We start from the raw sequence: 19,775 nt of genomic DNA on the forward strand, positions 1-19,775 counted from the left end.
TAGACAAAGGTGCAATATGGGAGGAGGAACTATTCAGGTGATTCAATATTAGCTAATATAAAGCTACAGCAGTGTTGGTAGCATGTTTTCTGTTCAGTTTTAAAGAAGCTTTTTTTTAGGTATCTTTAATATTAGCATAAAAAACTCTTGAATTGTGTAATGTAATTGACTCTTTTTCTTCGTCTGTGCGACATCTGCGTTATATACTAGGGCATGAATCAAACCCACGAAACAACCGAAAAAAAAACGCATTACATAAATAAAATGACCCCCCTCCCCATCAAAAACCCCGGATAGTACTTAGGATTTTAGACCAAATGACGCTGAGACGAAAATTCCTCTTATTTTTTAGCCTTATAGTGACCCTGAATTCAAGATGCATCAGTGGATATTTCAAAACGTAAAGTGTCTCAACAAATTTTCGTGCACGATTGCGGGTATGCTAGATCTTATTATACCGTATGTACATTGGCATTTAGATTAGCACTATTAGATTACGATTGACTCCAAGTCTATTATCTACTATAACTAGTCGTGGCCATGTAATGTTTGGAACCAAAGAGCTTTTAAATAGAAATAGAGTCGCAATAGATTATATAATCTTTTGTTCGTTTGATGCCGATTAGAAGTTGCGACAGGCTATTCATAAAAGTGGTACCATTGTTTCAAAGAAAGGGGTTCCGCCATTAAATTGGTCACTGATTCGGCATCATATTAACGCTCTACACAACAGGCGAGTATCAATAAGTGACCACACTACAGTCATGTGTAAGGACAGTCATGTGTAAAGTGGTACCATTGTACTCACGTATCCCAAATGTGTGCTTGTGTGGGTCGGAAGTCTATAAGGAGGCCTTTAGCTGTCGATGCAATCATCTTTACCACCCACCTGACGTTAGGCGTTTCATTTAAATAAATTGAATGCTCTTGCTGATCGATGACACATTAGAATGTATGAAGGCTGCCATGTCCAGTCCATATATCTATATTACACTAAATAATGGTAATCGCTATACGTATACATGTAAGTATAAGTATAGGCCTATAAAGGTTGTTTTTAAGAAATTTCCATTTAATTTTATTTTAAGAAGGAGATTCGTATAGAAATAGTGGCGTACCCAAAGAGGGGAGGGGGTTGGGGAGGGGCAGGTTCACTTCTGTGAGAAGTCTTGGGAGGGAGGAGGGAGGAAGAGGGGAGGAGGGAGGAAGAGGGGAAGAGGGGATATGGAGAATGAGAGAGGGCTGGAGGAAGGGAGAAATAAAAAGATATAATAAAGACTAGTAGATAAATAGAAATATAAGGAAAATGATGGGAATGAGAGAGGGAGGGTGAGAGGGGACAATGAGAGCGAGGGAGTGATAAAGTATAGGCCTAGGAAAGAATAAGTACAGAGAAGGGAAAAGAAAGGAATGATGAATATATTTAATAATAATTATTAGGCCTATATAATAACTAAACACATAACAGCACTGGGCAGCCATTCGATGATGTCAATGCCTTTATTCGTTACGTAATTAAAACGCCCAGTCAGATGTATTTCACACCTACCAAACACAACTCACCCAATTTCGCAAACTGGACGTTGAATGTACACTCTCATGAATATTGATTGGCAACATTTTCCAATATGTCAGCGCTCTAATCGGAAACAATAGAACAATAGACCCTGCAGAGCGTTGTTTGGAACGAAGTGTCGCTCATAATTGATATACTGTTCGTGACCAATTTGAAATGCACATATTAAGTATGGCATCTACACGACAAAGCGGAAAATACAAGAGCTTTGATCAATTGTGCGTCCAATTTGGTTGTCATTCTCAGTTCATGCAGTTCAAATGCTCAATCCGTTTATGGCATCAGTAATGTAGAGTTTCCTTTCTCCGGATTTACTCACAAAAAGATATAGTATAATGCTAACATGTAATAACAGCTGGGAACTTCACAAGGGTTACGACCTGCAATTGCACTGATTTTCACTAAAATTTCTCAACTTGTCCACCATGTTCAAGCAATGGTTTGATCTATCAAAAATGTTTCGTTACCTAGCTAACATCACAAAATAGGTTGGCTCGATATTGTACTGACCATTTCTCTTTAATAAACAGATAAACGCGCAACAAAATATCATAATTCATTGACGATGTTATTTTAAGATGACAAGGTGCCAGGTTTTCTGAATTGGATCAACACCTTGTGGTTGTTGGTGATATTAATAAATTTTTATTGTTTTCACACACTTCGCCAAACAGAACAGAGTACGAATATGATAAAACAAAATGAGATATTTGGTCAAAATGCTTTAGTTGATAGATGAATCAACATTTTGTCCTCACACAACGGTAAAACTATTGGCGTTGACCATTAATAAGGACTCAGTTGCCATGCTTGTAAGCCGAATAAAAATGCAGTTGCGTTAAGTCAATCAAAATCAATACAACATGAAACTCACATGTTTCACCTCAGTAATTGACAAGTCTTAGTCTTCCACATTACCAACATTCATTCCTCTACTCAACATGGCATTCACACCACGTCTGATGAGAGGTCTGTCTTGAATGACGATGTCAACTTGTGCAATTATGCATCTCTGGAGTTCATCGTCAGTCTGCAGGAGGATTTGTGAAAACCTTTGATTTCAGAAGAAGAAATCAATTGTTGTAAGATCAGGATATAGGGGGGGGGGGGGGAAGGTTCCACTTAGTAGTTCAAAGAAATCACACTTTTGCCGAACAATTCTGCAAGGCGTTCTGTCAATAATTACTGTAAAGAAAGTGGTGAAACGTGTGATTTTCATGTTGTTTTGATTTTAATTAACTTTGCGCAACTGCATTTTTACTCGCCTCACAAAAATAGCTACTGAGTCCTTTTAATGGTCGAACGCCAGCGATTTTACAGTTGTAAAGATGTTGATTGAGCTATCAACTAGAGCATTTTTGACCAAAATACCTCGTACTTTTTAATCTAGTAGCATTTATCAAACAGTTTACTTTATTTCAAAACGGTCCCCGAGCAAATATACCACGGCCGTTTTTAACGTCTACTTTTATCGAAAACAACGAAAACTGAGGGGGTAAACTATTAGTCTCGTATATACGTTTGTGGCGTGTCAGACGCCTACACAGCGAATGCCCACCGTTACTGATGAGTACGTTGAAGATATGGACACGTAATACATAATTATTACGCTTTAAGCTTACTGAAAGTTAAGTTTTTAAGCTTACTGAAAGTTAAGTTTTAAGCTTACTGAAAGTTAAGTTTTAAGCTTACTGAAAGTTAAGTTTTAAGCTTACTGAAAGTTAAGTTTTTAAGCTTACTGAAAGTTAAGTTTTTAGCTTCCTTAAAATCCCATTAGATCATGGTTATATAATAGTTAAAGTGTCCAATACCTTCAATTTAACAATGATTTTGTCTCTAAGCTAAAGCAATTAATGTAAGTTTAATTGAATCTATTCCAAAGTGAAAGTCCGATTCTTGAAGACCCGGTCAGTGGCCCGAATGTAGACGGGTGGAAAAATTCGGTCTTTTTTCACCAAAACATAAACTGTGACTGTACAGAACCCGTATATTACTACGGAACCCGTAAATTACTACGGAACCCGTAAATTGCTACGGAACCATTAAATTGCTACGGAACCCGTAAATTGCTACGGAACCCGTAAATTGCTACGGAACCCGTAAATTGCTACGGAACCCGTAAATTGCTACGGAACCCGTAAATTGCTACGGAACGCGTAAATTGCTACGGAACCCGTAAATTGCTACGGAACCCGTAAATTGCTACGGAACCCGTAAATTGCTACGGAACCCGTAAATTGCTAAGGAACGCGTAAATTGCTACGGAACCCGTAAATTGCTACGGAACCCGTAAATTGCTACGGAACCCGTAAATTGCTACGGAACGCGTAAATTGCTACGGAACGCGTAAATTGCTACGGAACGCGTAAATTGCTACGGAACCCGTAAATTGCTACGGAACCCGTAAATTGCTACGGAACGCGTAAATTGCTACGGAACGCGTAAATTGCTACGGAACCCGTAAATTGCTACGGAACCCGTAAATTGCTACGGAACCTGTAAATTGCTACCGAACCCGTAAATTGCTACGGAACCCGTAAATTGCTACGGAACGCGTAAATTGCTACGGAACGCGTAAATTGCTACGGAACCCGTAAATTGCTACGGAACGCGTAAATTGCTACGGAACCCGTAAATTGCTACGGAACCCGTAAATTGCTACGGAACGCGTAAATTGCTACGGAACGTGTAAATTGCTACGGAACCCGTAAATTGCTACGGAACGCGTAAATTGCTACGGAACGCGTAAATTTCTACGGAACCCGTAAATTGCTACGGAATCCGTAAATTGCTACGGAACCCGTAATTACTACGGAACCCGTAAATTACTACGGAACCCGTAAATTGCTACGGAACCATTAAATTGCTACGGAACCCGTAAATTGCTACGGAACCCGTAAATTGCTACGGAACCCGTAAATTGCTACGGAACCCGTAAATTGCTACGGAACCCGTAAATTGCTACGGAACGCGTAAATTGCTACGGAACCCGTAAATTGCTACGGAACCCGTAAATTGCTACGGAACCCGTAAATTGCTACGGAACCCGTAAATTGCTACGGAACCCGTAAATTGCTACGGAACGCGTAAATTGCTACGGAACGTGTAAATTGCTACGGAACCCGTAAATTGCTACGGAACCCGTAAATTGCTACGGAACCCATAAATTGCTACGGAACCCGTAAATTGCTACGGAACCCGGTACATAAAATTATAATAATTATGTAATGTAGAATTTTATCGGAAATTTTGGCCCGTAGAGCATTTAGTTACGTAGCTGGTTGAAACAAGCTAAAACTCATCGCGTAGCGTTACATTTGTAAATCGGACCAAATTGGTTCTTCGGAAGAGTGCGACGATGATATCAGAACATACCGATACACTATTTCGGCATCGTAAAGAACTACGGAAGGACAAAATATAAAAAATGGAGAATTTATCGAGATTGGTAAAAACAAGCGAAAAGTCATAGCGTATCGTTACGTATCTCACACGAACCAAATTCATGCTTCGTAAGGGTTTGACAACAAAATTGCAACTCACAATGATTTCAGTCGGCGCACACACACTACATGTTATACTTTTGGGTTTCTATGTAGAGTTTACATGTACATGTACTGTAGTACAGTAGTATAGTGCGTGTATTATCAGTACATGTCATATCATTTCTGCAAAGTATATGGACTGTGACACTGTTATGCTCGCACAAATTATTATCATTAGCATCTGTTTTACTTGTAAATAAAGCGAGTATGATTATTAACTGTTTTTATGTTCCAATATTCTGACTAAAATACGCTATACCGTACGGTATGATTCGCATTTTGTGCAGTGAATTTAGCGATGGTGTACGGACAGAAGTTGTCTATTATCAAGCATCTAAGGAGTGTGAACGGTAACTCTTGGATAGCATTTTTATCTAAAGCTTCTGGTTTACTTGAAAAAATTAATAAAATATAATTGGGAGTGTTTTTGTGGGTCTATTCTAGTGATCTAAATGGGCTATTTTCAACTTCGAAAGGACATTTCGTCGCCATTATCGGCGACCGATTACATTGGGTAACTATGTAGGGTTGGGCGGTATGGGAATTTTGAGTCAACAGTACCGCTATACTTTTGTGTGCTAATTGGTATCGGTAGTTTTAAATTATAACTCTTTGTATCGCCCAACACCACTTACACCAAATAAGACTCCTTAAGTCAAAACTGAGGGCGCTCTAGATAAAAGTAGACATCACGCATAGGCGGCGAACGGCCGTGATACGTCAGGTTTAAGGCCATTTCAAAAGGTGCAATAATTCGGTACATGATATGAACCCGATATGAACTAGTTTAGAACGCCCTACAGAATAACATTATTTGTACATTATTTGGTAACTGAGAGAGATAAATTGACGCCCTGAGAATAAAGAAACGTAATAAAGAAAATCAATAAAAAAGGGCAATTTTTAACAAATATACGGTATAAAGGATCAAATATCTATTACTACAGATAAAACATATCAGGCCCTTTGGCCCCTAAAATTGATGTTACAATGGGAAAGTCTCTTTCAATCGGAGCGAGAGAAGGTGATTAGACCATGCATGATTTGATAGCATCAAGTCTGTGGGACTGAGTTTCATACTTATTCAAATCCACGTCCTATATATAATGCCATCTCAATTTATATTTTTCATTATTAGATTCAAACTCTACGACCAAGCACTAACCACTCGGTGAATTGGCTTTCTTTAATAAGTTACATAAACTTTACAATTTCTAAATTGATCTGGACTGTTCGTGACTTGCATTTCAGTTGTAATTCCGGTTCTTTCTAAAAACAAACGCCTGCCGGTGAGGCACAGGAGCAAATGATTAACTTATCACTTATGCAAGTCATTCACTATTAGCACACCAATTGGAATGATAATCCTGGAATTATAATGTTAATTTGTATGATCTTTGCATAACATCCTCTGTAGGTGGATGGGGAACTTAACTTCCACCATTGTGTCCAAGGTCATTCATATATACAATGCTTATGAGATTATATAACAATCACAGACTGCAGATAGACCTGGGAGAGGTCGTGTGTTTCTTGCGCTATGACAGGCTTACCTATTTTGAACACTACTCATCAAGTGTTGGCAGGTTCAAGGAGCTTTGCGTAGATTGTCACTTTTTGTTTCATGAGGCAGTGATTCACTGATCAAGAACTCCATATAACCCTTGACCTGACTGGCTTGCTGTGTGACACTGCATAGCCTCGTCCAGTGTATGTAAAATGACATAAAGAAAACGAATTACATTATATTTAAAAATAAACATAGTAATAAGCCTGATATTAAATATCCCAATTGAAAATGTTAAAACAACTAAATTCCTAGGCCTACTAATAGATCATAATCTCTCATGACACTCACATACCCAACATGTCTCTAAGATTGTTTCTAAATGCAACGGTGTGATTCGAAAGGTCCGTCACTTTCTTCCTTCTAGTTCACCTACCACTCTATACAACTCTCTGGTTCTTCCCTATCTATCCTATGGGACCCTCGTGTGGGCTGGTCCTAACAATGCCAACTTAGACTCTGCATTTCTTCTTCAAAAGTGAGTGATCAGAAGCTGTACCAATTCTCCCTGGCTTGCCCACACAGACCCGCTCTTCTCTTCACTAAGTACTTTGAAAGTTCGCGATCTCTATGGAAAGAACTACCTTCTTCTCTCAAATTGTCTCGGACTCTTACTACGACGTACCTTCAAATCCGAATGCTTGTCTAAACTGTTTAGTGTTTGTTTAAACTACTCAATATGTTTTATAAAGTTAAAAGTGAAAATTGCTGCATAACCATTGATACATTTGAACGGTGTATGGTTTTTTTAACCTAGAAATTAAAATCATTAATAAACCGTTGCATGATACATCAATGAACTCTGACAACTTGATTTATTCACCTTCAATAAACTTACATGTGAAATGTGATATCGGAATTTAAAAGCGTCAGACTTATTTGTTTTCGCCCATCATGGCCAAGAAAACAACTCTCATGATCTAGATAAAAAGCCAGATGCGATGCGTGTAAATCCCGATAAGTCGTGATGTTTTCCGCTCGTATAAAATTCATGTCTTTGGAGCTATTTGTTCATAAAGTACAGTAACCGGGGAATGATAAATAATACATCCTTACAACATACATGATTGTTTTACGCTGTTTGACTTCGCAAATTTAACTTTAACAGGGCTTAAAACTGCAATCACGACGATTTCACAGATTATATTTTAATATAACATACGCGTAAGCTTCAATCTGCTTCAGTGTATAGGGGTGATGTATGTTTACAAAATAATTCAGTCGAATAAACAACACTGGCTTTCTAATTTTGATTCTACTTTAGTTAACGCAGCAATTTTCAATGATGGTTTTCAATGTTGTTAGGAATGAAATCAAAACTCAACCGCCGCGGCGGTTCAATGGAATGCGTTTAGAATAACAATAGAAATCGGCCCCAACTGGACGGAAAGGGCAGGTGACTGCCGGTCGAGTTTTGATTTCATCCCTTATTAAAACATTTTATACCTTTATATACCCTTCATACAGGGTGTCCAAAATGTCCCATTACCATTTTGAATGTTCATAACTCTTCTATTAAAAAATAGAGAACAACCATGAAGGTATCTGTGAATAGAGAAAACTATTACAATTATTTTGACATAACCCACAACAGTTATAAATAATATACGATGAAAGATTTGGGCATATTACACACAAAACCATACAATAATTTTACAACACATCCCGAAAATCCACTATCTTCTTTCAACATCTAGCCTAATTTCCCCCCATTCGATGCAATTGCAATAATCAGATTTCATATTATAACAATACAGATTTTATACAGAAATAAAGCCGGTTAAGGCTTTCTTCTGAAGGTGTGTAATATTCCATTTTTTCAATATCTGCTCTGTCACAAGACTCCTCGAACATGGCATTCAATAATTCACAGTGGACGAGGAAAGACGTGGATGTTAAAATGTATTGAACATCAAGTCTAGGCATATTCTGAAGATAAAGTTGATGCTTCATCATCAGCATAGCCAGGTCCAGGGGTGAAAGTGCTATTTGCATATATAGCCATTGTTTGATTGGGAAATCTGTAAAGAAATGATTTCAATCGATCATCATCAAACATTCGATTTCACAATTCACAGTGAGAAACACACACTTTTTTCGTACCAGTATATAACTATGTTGCATTTGAGGTGTATTTTTGATTGGTCTTGTATATCGTAAAGACATTGTATATATCATGTTTGGTATCCAAATAATTGCATGGATTTACTCTTTCCAAATGAAAATTTGATTTCCCTACGGTCAATCCCTGTGAAAGATATGACGATTCAAAATGGTAAAGAGACTTTTGTGACACCCTGTACAACCTGACATTTAACGTTTTCTGTAAAATGTTTTGTGTTTACTGGCCAATTTCCTTTGACATAGTTATGTTATGTATTATCTTGCTCATTATGTTTTCTATTTGTTCGTTTCGTTTTTCAAAATGTAGGTTTTGGATACATTGCTATGCAAACACACAAGTAAAAGTATGTATAAGTAATTCCAATGTACTTACCGGGGGACAACTTTGCTTACATTACTTTCTTACAAATATAATTGGTTTACTTCGGAGTAGAAATACTACTCATGTTAATGTGAGAAAGATTTTATCGACATCAACCATTTTCTAAAGCACCTGATTTATACAAATGGATGTATTTCCGTAATGCTGTAATTCTTGAGATAAAATCAGAGAAGGGTATTAAGCTTTCATGTCTGTATATTGCATAAATGAATATTTGGCCCATGAATGACTCTTCTTAATGTTATAATACGATAGTAATGTGCCATGACTGATGAAATATAAATTTTAATCCATATGCTGCCAACTGAGCCGTGGATCTGAATAGGTGAATCTACATAATAAAACAGTTCTACTGTTCTGAAGAAAGAATAAAAAAGACGGTTTTTTTGGAAACAAGGTCGGTTCACGGATTCGCATGGAGTGAGATACTTGAATGTGCCATGCTCAAAATATGTATCAAGTGTGTCCAGGATGTACCTAGATAAGTCAGGGAAGTACACTTGTAGGTGAAGGGGAAATATGTGAGAGGAACTATTTAGGTACTTCAATATAAAGTTACAGATTTATCGGTAGCTACTAACGAAGCGTTTTTGGCGTTCATATTAAAAATTCTGAATTAACGTCTTCTTTCATATCAAATTGTAAGCGCTGTTTTAGCAAAGTCATAGTTCATTGAATAGTAACTTTTTGCACAAGATTTGAAATTTAAAGAGAATTGGCCATTGCTCATTCTAGTGACTCTAGTGTACGGACAATATACGTGTGCTTTTCATTTAATGACATAAAATTTGACAAATATTGTAAGGAACACTTGAGGTTTTGACTTTTAAAACCTACATCATGGTCAAAAAATGTGCAGAAAAAAAACCAGATTTACCACATTCGCCTTGCTATAACATTGAATTGTGTTATCTGTTGACCTAGTGACTACAAGTGTTTTTAGGGGGAAGTGTTAGCTTTCGTTTGTTATAAAAAAAATTCTGATTGGATGAAGGGAACACTTGAGGTTTCGACAAAAAACAATCAAAGAGGCTCATTTTTCAGCTAGAAGCTCCACAGTTCTCACATTGCTATGCACTCAACCGTGTAGTGTAATCAAAGACTGTGGTGGAGACATTCACTGCTTGTTGTCCTCTGTTTGGATTGGAAGCTCTTGGAGGAAAATGTGTGCTCAGGTGTATCTGGGTGGAAACTGTGCGCATGATGGTTTATAAGAGAATCGTTTTTGTATAGAAACCTTTCCATATGCTTTTGGCGATATTTGAGTATATTGATTATTATGCATTCAACATGCTCATGTGGCTTTAACAACATAGTCCCGACATGCTATTACGTAACATCGCACTTATGGCCCTGTATCGAGGATGCTTCATGGTTTTGAGAACCGTAAAGAGTCTCAACAAATTGTCGTGCACGATTGCAAGTATTCTAGATCTTATTAGGTACCTTGGCATTTAGATTAACACAATTGGATTATGATTGACACCAAGTCTAATATCTATCATTAAATCAGTCTTGGCTATGATTGGGGAGAAGTGTCGCTCATAATTGATACACTGTTCATGACCAATTTGAAATGCACATACGAGGTATTACAGCGGAAAATATAAGAACTTTGACAAATTGTCCGCACGATTTCGTTGTCATTCACAGTCTATACAGTTCACATGCTCAATTCGACTATTGGTATATCACAATTTGGCTTGCAATATAGACTTTCCTTTCTCTGGATTTACTCACAAAAAGAGATATGGTTTAATACTGTCCTGTATAAATGACCTGTGGGGACTCTATCTGCAAATAGTCTAGAATAGTTTGTCCTATCTACAATGGTTCGTTACTTTAGGTATAGTCGCAAAATAGTTCTGGCTCGATAGTGCAGTTAGACAGGCAACATAATATTATTATAAATCATTGAAGTTTGAAGATGACTAGTGGCCAGATTGTGTGAATTAGATCAACAAGTTACAAAAATGCCCTCTAAGAAAGTAAAAGCAATTATCACTGTTGTATAAGCAACAAGTTATGATGCTTGAATTTCCAAGGCGTCGATCTTCATCACATAATTATATTTAGTTCTACTATTTAGGGAACGAATGAAGGGTGTCTTAGCAGTTGAATATTGTACAAAGTTAATATGATACAACGAAAACTATGGCGGAGTTCATTTACATAATTTGGCAAAATATCAATAAATATCTCTTTGCGACGAATCCGACGATCACATATCGCGTTCCTGATCAACGACCTTCTAAATATACATGTTCTGAATTGCGATGTATTGATTTGCATACTGTTGATACTTTTAAAATCGTGATCCAGAAAATGGTTTACATAATAAAAATGAGTGTGTATCGATGTGTGATTAGACTATGCCATGGTCGAATTTTGATAAATAGAAATACGTTATTAATAATGATGAACGCATTCAGTTGAACTCTATATTAATTATACTGATGTTTATCACAATAAGTATTCATAAATGGTCATAAAGTTTATATGATTAGTAACAGTAAAATTAAAGTGTACGTATTTAATTAAATGCAACATATCTTGGCATAATGAGGGCTCACTTACTGAACAAGTCTAATTTTGGATCTACATGTACCAGTCTATTGATCGCGAAAGCCCAAATAAGAAATATCGAAAGCTAACAAACAGACGGACTACGGTGACTGAAAAGATTAGATGTGAAAATCTATCAATTGTACACAAATTAATGCAAAATTTTATGCTAATTGTAACAGCCAGAATATGTACATGTACAATGGGCAAGTCGACTACGGAGAAGTCTAATAATTGATAAAGCATGTCTGGCTGGTCACTTGGCCCCTTGAATTGATGGCACATTGTTTAATTCTCTTGAATTCAGTCAGAGCGATAGATTTGATGTTGTTAGCGACCGTTTCACTTGCGGCTATTCCGTACAAGCAGCAGCTATCCCCACGATATATAACAAAGTGTCTTACAAAGGTGATTGGAACATGCATGATTTGATAGCATCAAGTCTGTGGGACTGGGTTTCATGCTTATTCAAATCCACGTCCTACATAAGCTAGTGCCATCAAAATTCATACTTCCCATCGTCATGCTAACTACACAATTTTGTAATATTGAGACATTTAAGAGATTTGTACCAGACTATGACCACAGTGTGGTTTGGTGTTCTTTGTAAATTAAATAAACGTTATGACTTTTTAATTGAACAACACGATTTCTTAATTAAAGGTACTGTATTGGTCGTGAGTTTTATTCTAGTATGCAATTTCGATACTACTATAAAAATATCCCAAGACTCAGAGAAACAAGCGAAGAAATTCTGGCTCAACTTATATTTTAGACACGTTAAGTAAAAAAGAGCACACCATCAAATTAGTCTATTTCAAAGAACTTCATGAAATGACCTTTCAATACTACAAAAAAGTCAAATTATTATCACCAAACTATAAAAAAAAGTTTGTGAACCTATGCAACTTCCTTCCCTAGAAACTACGAGTAAAGCATAACTGTCGAAATCAGACTTTCTTATACTACGAAAGAAATAACAATCATAAATTCCTCCAACGTGACTATCTTGAATTCTTTCACACATATTATCAATGCGAGATGTTTTCCCAGGTATTCTCCAAGGATGTAATTCTCTTTGATATAGCCTCTGGTCTCCAGACATTATTGACATCGCTGTCAATTGACTTTACCGAGTCGCAGAGAAACGCACAGGAACGTCGCTGTTCAATTTATCTTAAAGTGTTTTCAAGGTCAAGTCAAAATCTGACTGTCAGTCCCGCTGTCAGTTCAGCAATATTCTTTATTTCAGCATAGTTCATAGGCACAATATGTTTGTACCAATAAAATAGTTGACCTAAGGTATCAAATATCACGCTTAAAAGAGGATTCTTTGGTCTTCGTGCTAAAGTCCTTGTAATAGAACTAGCCCCGTTCCACAAACTGCGATTCCACTCAAAAAGCGAGCGTAGTGAAACTACGACGCCTCTCGAATAGCGAGCGTAGCGAGGGCGGCTACTATCCTACAGTTGGAAAATCATCATACAGGTATCAGAGTACAGTACAGAAGCCAGTGCTACCTTGTAATCCAATGGCTTTAAGGTAATTAGTAATAGGTCCTACTCGTTTTCTTTAAAAACAAGCAGATTGACCAAGACATGAGATAGATAATTTGAGATAATTTGAAGAGGTGAAAGGTGCCACTGCAATTAATTTTAAGGGTATAACACAATCCATTACTTGGGTATGATGTACTTGGTAATCAACGTAGCGTGTAAATACTACGTAGAATGGTCACGTTCCGCTGTCTAAATCTGTGGTATATTTTCACTTAAAAGAAAACTGTAAAACACAAATATTCTTTTCAGCATTTTGTAATAACAATTAAAGCTTCTTAATATTTTTAGTTAAAAAGATAATATCCTCTATGTTTGACTAATAAGAAAGTGCCAAGCAGAACTGGCAGATCGCATTGTTTATGTTTATTATCAGCGGCACTGCGTTATTATGCACTGGACGCTTTTTAAATATGTTGCTTTTGCAAAACGATGCCAGACGTGGTCAGTCTACTTGATATTCGGACTAAAAATAAAGGCAATCTTTATCTACTTACTGCAACCAAGCGCCGTTATTATGCATAAATGTCAGTTATTAGTATTTGACATCGACGTGGCAAGAAAGTCCAGTTACTCTCAGGCTATCACCACCATCATACCATTACCTACTATAGTCATGATAATGTGACATCTAAATAGCAGACAGTAGCTATCAGTAACACCGAAATGCAACGTGATGATAAAATCTAATTCGAGCAGTGTTCGATTTGCACGAATTTGTCCCAGAACGGTCTTGCTCCAGTTTATTCAGAGCTATTTAGGTTGTTAGATGAAACATCAGAAGATATTGAAATAAGAACGATCCTTTGTTTAACATGGGATTTATTTATCAGTCCAGTAATTGCATAGATTATTAACCGCTATTTGAGGACTAGCGAAAAAGCCTCCGGCAATAAACGTCAATTTTTTTCTTCAACTTAATAGATATTCTGGTGCATATTTGTTTTACGGATTAAGATATGTATTGTGCTTACTATCTAATTAAAAGAACATCTTTGCTGTGTAAAACGTAATGCTGAAGCTTAATTTTTTGAGCAATGAATACTTTTCGAAACAGGAAATAGTGATACAGCACATTTGACAAAACATGGTAGTTTATTCATCGCTTACGATTAAGGTGAGTAAGATCAGATTTACCCTTCATACTCATTGTATCATACATAATTAAACTGATAGCCATTAAGATAATATGCGCCCGGAATATACGACAGTACATTTAACATCCATTCTGTGGTCATGGAAATAGATAGGAAACCGCTGTGATTAATGTCAAACAATGTATCTACTTTATAGCTCTCTGAAGAACTATATGTATATGTTTTACACCTTAACAAATGAACCGTTCTTTTGTTATTTGATATATAGGACAATTAAGGGAAAGGAGAACTCGATTCGAACACATCTCTACCCAGACGACATGACATTTAATTAAGGCGATTCTATAAACTATGTTCCACGAGGCCCGTTTATTAAAAAGTCGTAGCAGTGTATAATTGTGACAATTAAATACAATTTAAAATCAACATCATTCATTTTCCACCAAAGCTTAAACTAACTTTCAGCATACCAAATTCAACTAACAGACGAAGGCCTATGGTGTTGTGTTGGACTTACCCTTTTGTTGACCATTGGCGTCTTTTGGCTAAATGTATAGATGGCGGATACCAAGCGGCGGATAACATGATCGAGCCGGCAACTTGTGAAACCGCCCGGCCGTATGGCATTTTCCAATATAGTCGGTTACTTTTGTGGGGTTCATTATCGAACACCGACGGTTTTAGCTTGTATTTATATTATTTATCAACATTATTTGTTTGTGATATTTCAAGCGTTTTAAAATTTCAAAATAATCCCATTCAATTACACGGTTGACGATGAAAATTTACTGAATTTAGAGAATGCAATGCGGCCACCACCTGGCGGATACCTTCAAAATACGCCTAAGATAATACGCCTAACCTTAGACGTCTCTTATTCGTCTAAGACGCAATCTTAGGCGTCTAAGAATTTCGCGGTAGACTTAAGTCAACGAATCACAGGATCAGAAATCCCAAACATCCAATCATCTTAGGCGTATTCAATTATTGACCAATGAAATCTTAGACGCCTAAGATTTTACACGCCTAAGAATTCTTACACGTCTAAGATTGATATTTTAGTGATGGACGGTATCATCGCAAAATCACCTTGGAAGACTAGCATCGCCGGCCCATTTTGTACCAGGTTGTAGAGCAGGTTGACGAAATAACACGACCAACACAGCCTTCAACATCATCTGCAGGGTCTGGCCAATTCCCCCCCCCCCCCGCTTCTGTGGGGGTCAAATTTGCGTCGAAATATTCTCTAACACAAAGCGTCCGTCGTATGTTTTCATCGAATTTGCGATACCGTCCATCACTAGTCACGGTCAAATGGTCAATCTTGGACGTCTAAGATAAATCTTAGGCGTCTAAAATCGTAGGCGTCTAAGATTTCATTGGTCAATAATTGAATACGCCTAAGTCTACAGCGAAATTCTTAGACGCCTAAGATTGCATCTTAGACGTCTAAGGTTAGGCGTATTATGCGTATTATCTTAGGCGTATTTTGAAGGTATCCGCCATCCATATAAATGAGGGCGTTGTATAAGGATGGTCATTCCAGTCCCAGATTGCGATTTAGTTCTGGCGATTTTTTCCTGATTTGGATGGCCTCCCTCACTGAACTGAGGGGGTGGGTTGGGGGTATTCTCTATCATCTTTGTCTAAAACCTTTGTGGTGAGTCTTATGTTCTGCAAAGTAGAGGGTTTGCGAATGCGGGCCGTTGACTTGTGCTCCTCCCGAGTTATCTGCTCTGCATGTCTGACCGATTTACGAACACTGTTTTAGAGATGCATGATAGAATCACTATAAAGTTGTTGCAGAGCTAATGATTTCAGAAGATTAACGATTTATCATCAACAAGCATGTTCCTGCGGTCATCGTCATACGGACAATTAGGCGTGCGTTTTGTCATTATGTAATGTAATGTGGCTGAAAATGTTGGTCCACCAAAAGACAGTCAAAGTGTGTCAATTATATTTTCCCTGATTGTAGGTTCTCATTAAGGTTAAAAATGTAGGTTGTGAATACCAGGCTATTCAAATAACTAGGACACAAGTAAATAGGAACTATAGGTAATTCAATGGTACTTACCGAGGAAAAACATAGAACCTTGACTATTGCCGACATTACTCTCTCAAAAAAGCATTGGTTTACAAAGTTATCTTCGGGGTGGAAACACTGCTCTTGTAAATATGACAAAGATTTTTTTACACATCCACTCTCAGTCAAATTTACATAATTGAAGCATCCAACTAATCCAAACCCACATATTAAATTACGAAATAAATGTATTTCCTTAATGCATTAATGCCTCAGATCAACTCATAGAGGGGATTATGGCTTACATGTCGGAATATTGTATAAGTTGTGAATCTTTTTCCTATGAATGACTCTTCTTTAAGTTATAATGCGATAACAATGTGCTATGACTGATGGAATAACATTTTAATCCATATGCTGCAAAATGAGTCTAGTATCTGAATAGGTGAATTTTATACATAATAAAACGATGCTCTATGTAAAACCAGAAAAGACGATATTTAGAAACAAGGTCGGTTCGCAAACCCGCATGGAATGAGATACTTGAATGTGCAATGCTAAAAATCTGTATCAACTGTGTCTAGGATGTACCTAGATAAGGGAGGGAAGTACATTTGTAGACAAAGGTGCAATATGGGAGGAGGAACTATTCAGGTGATTCAATATTAGCTAATATAAAGCTACAGCGGTGTTGGTAGCATGTTTTCTGTTCAGTTTTAAAGAAGCTTTTTTGAGGTATCTTTAATATTAGCATAAAAAACTCTTGAATTGTGTAATGTAATTGACTCTTCGTCTGTGCGACATCTGCGTTATATACTAGGGCATGAATCAAACCCACGAAACAACCGAAAAAAACCGCATTACATAAATAAAATGACCCCCCTCCCCATCAAAAACCCCGGATAGTACTTAGGATTTTAGACCAAATGACGCTGAGACGAAAATTCCTCTTATTTTTTAGCCTTATAGTGACCCTGAATTCAAGATGCATCAGTGGATATTTCAAAACGTAAAGTGTCTCAACAAATTTTCGTGCACGATTGCGGGTATGCTAGATCTTATTATACCGTATGTACATTGGCATTTAGATTAGCACTATTAGATTACGATTGACACCAAGTCTATTATCTACTATAACTAGTCGTGGCCATGTAATGTTTGGGACGTAGTGTCGCTCATAATTGATATACTGTTCGTGACCAATTTGAAATGCACATATTAAGTATGGCATCTACACGACAAAGCGGAAAATACAAGAGCTTTGATCAAATGTGCGCCCAATTTTGTTGTCATTCACAGTTCATGCAGTTCACATGCTCAATCCGTTTATGGCATTAGCAATGTAAACTTTTCTTTCTCCGGATTTACTCACAAAAAGACTCACAATTGCACTGATTTTCACTAAAATTTCTCAACTTGTCCACCTTGTTCAAGCAATGGTTTGATCTATCAAAAATGTTTCGTTACCTAGCTAACATCACAAAATAGGTTGGCTCGATATTAAACAGATAACATAATAATAAACAGATAAACGCGCAACAAAATATCATAATTCATTGACGATGTTGTTTTAAGATGGCAAGGTGCCAGGTTTTCTGAATTGGATCAACACCTTGTGGTTGTTGGTGATATTAATAAATTTTTATTGTTTTCACAAACTTCGCCAAACAGAACAGAGTACGACTATGATAAAACAAAATGAGATATTTGGTCAAAATGCTTTAGTTGATAGATGAATCAACATTTTGTCCTCACACAACGACAACAATTTTGGCGTTTGACTATTAATAAGGACTCAGTTGCCATGCTTGTAAGCCGAAAAAAAATGCAGTTGCGTAAAGTCAATTAAAATCAAAACAACATGAAAATCACATGTTTCACCTCAGTAATTGACAAGTCTTAGTCTTCCACATTACCAACATTCATTCCTCTACTCAACATGGTATTCACACCACGTCTGATGAGAGGTGTGGCTTGAATGAGGATGTCATCTTGTGCAATAATTATGCATCTCTGGAGTTCATCATCAGTCTGCAGGAGGATTTGTGAAAACCTTTGATTTCAGAAGAAATCCATTGTTGTAAGATACATATATGGGGGGAGGGGTAGGTTCCGCTTAGTGGTTCAAAGAAATCACAGTTTTGCCGAACAATTCTGCAAGGCGCTCTGTCACTGTAAAGAAAGTGGTGAAACGTGTGATTTTCATGTTGTTTTGATTTTAATTAAATTTGCTCGCCTGAGTCCTTTTAATGGTCGAACGCCAGCGATTTTACAGTTGTAAAGATGTTGATTCAGCTATCAACTAGAGCATTTTGACCAAATACCTCATACTTTTAATCTAGTAACATTTATCAAACAGTTTACTTTATTTTAAAACGGTCCCCGAGCAAATTTACGCCAGGTTTAAGGCCATTTCACAAGGTGCAATAATTCGGTACATGATATGAACCCGATATGAACTAGTTTAGAACGCCCTACAGAATAACATTATTTGTACACTATTTGGTAACTGAGAGAGATAAATTGACGCCCAGAGAATAAAGAAACGTACCAAAGAAAAGCAATAAAAAAAGGGGCAATTTTTAACAAATATACGGTATAAAGGATCAAATATCTATTACTACAGATAAAACATATCAGGCCCTTTGGCCCCTAAAATTGATGTTACAAAGTGAAAGTCTCTTTCAACCGGAGCGATAAATTTGATGTTAGCCTGAGGCTATTGCGTATAGTACCAGCCGCGTCTGTCCCCGCCATAGAATGTGATGAAACATACAACATAACATGGTGTGTTACAAAGGTGATTAGACCATGCATGATTTGATAGCATAAAGTCTGTGGGATTGGGTTTCATACTTATTCAAATCTACGTCCTATAGTGACATTCAAGCTCTACGACCAAGCACTAACCACTCGGTGAATTGACTTTCTTTAATAAGTTACATAAACTTTACAATATCTAAATTGATCTGGACTGTTCGTGACTTGCATTTCAGTTGTAATACCGATTCTTTCTAAGAACAAACGCCTACCGGTGAGGCACAGGAGCAAATGATTAACTTATCGCTTATGCAAGTCATTCACTATTAGCAAACCAATTGGAATGATGATCCTGGAAATATAATGTTAATTTGTATAATGGTGAAAACAACAACCTTTCTAAAACTATACAGTGCTTATGAGATTATATAACAATCAAAGACTGCGGATAGACCTGGGAAGACCTCTTCCAGTGGGAGAGGTCGTGTGTTTCTGCGCTATGACAGGCTTACCTATTTTGAACACTACTCATCAAGTGTTGGCAGGTTCAAGGAGATTGTCACTTTTTGTTACTTAG

Source organism: Amphiura filiformis, chromosome 5 (assembly GCF_039555335.1).
Source record: "Amphiura filiformis chromosome 5, Afil_fr2py, whole genome shotgun sequence".
NCBI lineage: Eukaryota > Metazoa > Echinodermata > Ophiuroidea > Amphilepidida > Amphiuridae > Amphiura > Amphiura filiformis.